This window comes from Chroicocephalus ridibundus, chromosome 4, assembly GCF_963924245.1.
Source record: "Chroicocephalus ridibundus chromosome 4, bChrRid1.1, whole genome shotgun sequence".
Taxonomy (NCBI): domain Eukaryota; kingdom Metazoa; phylum Chordata; class Aves; order Charadriiformes; family Laridae; genus Chroicocephalus; species Chroicocephalus ridibundus.
The window spans coordinates 53,368,521-53,371,091 of record NC_086287.1 but is presented as its reverse complement, the minus strand read 5'-3'; positions in this window follow the sequence as shown (position 1 = coordinate 53,371,091).

Here is a 2,571-nt window from a genome sequence, read left to right as displayed (position 1 = left end):
GAAGGCAGGAGGTGGTGGGTGATGGACTGTTACAAAGCAGCAAAAGGAGGACACAGGAACTGAGTAATCTTCTTAGGGTTTCCGAGAGCATCCTCTTGTTGTGCGGGCAACTTCCCCAAGACTTTTGAGGCTGCCTGTTGGAAGTCTGCAGGTTTCTCCAGCTGGTTTTGAAGTGCTCAGCCCCACTTTGGGCACACAGGCCACAGGTCAGTGTCACACAGTGAATGCTTGTACCCCAGAGGTAGAAATGGCAATGCTCAAAGTCGAACACTCTGGAGATTTCCCTTGAAACTGTGGCTGGCAAAACATGGAGCTGAATCTCTTGAAAATGAGAAGCTCATAAAAATAAGCTATGCATTGTCAGCTGTAAAGAGAGAAGAGCGTTTTGTTCCTCAGGGCCATATTCTAATCTCAGATGCACAGCGTGCATTACCATATAGCTTAAAAAAGCAGATATTTCGAAGATGATATGTGGAGTTGTGTGCAAACCTCTCAAAGAAACCAATATCCTTCAGGAGTTTTTCATACACTCAAGCATACCCAGCAATGACATGGGCCTCTGATAGAGGATCTTTGGTTACGGGGTAAAAGAGAGGATGGGAAAGCCAAAGAGAAGCGTAGACAAAGAAGCAGAATGTGCCAGAATTGGGGCTGGAAGCTTGTGAGCAGCCTTTTGCTTCTGTGAGGGATGTGTGGCTGCAGCGTGGTGGGTTGTCTATCTCATGATAATATAATAAGATTATAAGACATCACTGGAACATAAGACTAGAGTATATTAAGTTGTACAGGGGTACTGAGACAGTAAGGGAAGCTAATACATTTTAAAAGGCTGTGAATTTTGTTTGTTTATGTGTTTTGGGTTGCTTTTTTTTTGGTTGTTGTTACCGGTAGTCTTAGCTTGCAGCGTGAGCAGTTCATTTGGACCATTCAAGCCAGAACTAATTGGTGTCAACAACTAACTAGTGTCTGACCTCAGTCTAGCTGCTGGGAAACAGCTGCCAGCATCGCAAAACCACCCTGACAGCAGGTGGTGGTGAGTAATCACAGAAAGATGGGGCCAGAAGGAACCTCAGGAGATCATGTAATCAATGAACAGGTGTCTCTCCTGTCCCTATGGGCTAAATGTCAAAGTTTTCACGTGTAAAGAGTCCCAAGAGGCATACCTCATGCCTTTGGGAGCTCAGGGGGTAGGTAGCAACGACTCCCCACGGCACCATGCTGCAAGATGGGGCTGGGCTAGGCAGGGTTGGGGTGCAGCGATGCTTGGCAGCCTGCTCAGCAGTCCTTGCTAACTTTTCTCCAGAAACTGCAGAGCGGAACTGCCAAACAGCCCTTCTGCTGGCACAGGTCTGGCTGGCAGCCCTGGGATGCTGTCTTCCAGGGTAGCCGTGCTCGAGCTGGGTGGGAGCCAAATGGCTGCCCCTGGAAGCTGGAACATCTCCTGCTAACAGCTAGGCTTGCAATAGTTAATAGGCGTCCAGCTTAACTGAGGATGCTTGTGATCGTATGGTAGCATTTCTTATCTAGGAAAGCATTTGCAAAAGATTGCATGGAACTATATAAAGAGTATGAGAAGTCTCACCCAACAGGGTGGGCAAAGCTTAAGCCAGGGTACAGCACCCTGATTTCTGTGTGCTTGGGTGCTCAGATGGGGCTTTGTGGACCTGGGAGCTGCTTGCCTCAGTTTCATACCACGTCTTGGGTTACAGGGGTGATGTCTGAGATGGGAATGGCTTGGTGAATGATTTGCAGGTGAGTGCCTGATTTGAAAGGCTGCAGAGACCTCGTGCAGCAGCAGAATGCTCTCCCTGTTGTATGTTAATCCGTATCAGTTCTCCATTGGATTTTGGTGGTCACCCTTGAGTGGAGCAGGAACCAATGCAGATACAGCATAGTGGTGGTGGCTCCCGGTTTGTAACTGAAAGGATGTTTGCATTTCTTGGGTAACGAAAATGGGGAAAATTTCCTCCATTCCACATGGCATAGGAAGTGTAATAGAGCACTGTTGTCCTGATGGCAAGCTGAAGGGGTTGAGATTTTGGGGTATTTCCTTTGCATGTTTTCCTTATCCCCAACATCAGTTCCCATGACCATGTGTTGGGCCTTAGCCAGCTTCTTTGTCTTTCATCTAGGAGCTTTTCTTTTACGGGCATTGGGACAGCCTGGGGAGAGAAGACAATTCTGGCTGTGATAGGGAAGTGTCACGGCTTGGCCGGCACCAAAGTCAAATAACATTTCTAAGCCTCGCTCCTGGAGTTCTCACATAACCTGGTAGTAAAAAGAAGATACGAGTTCGCGTTGTGCATCCTTGAAGAGACAGAACAGATGCTAGTTATGACCCTCCGGGATCCGTCTGAGAGGAAGAAGCAAAGCCAGCTTCATGACTCCATCTATCTCCGCCAGGCCTGTGAGATGAATTCAGCTATGCCAGTGTCAAAAACTGCCGTCAGGTCTAGGAGATGAATATGGATATTTGTCATCTCCAGAGCTAGAAGCTCTGCTTGCCCCAGCAGGATCATTCCTGTGCCCATCAACGATCCAGTGCGGCATACACCATCTTTGGGAAGGGGA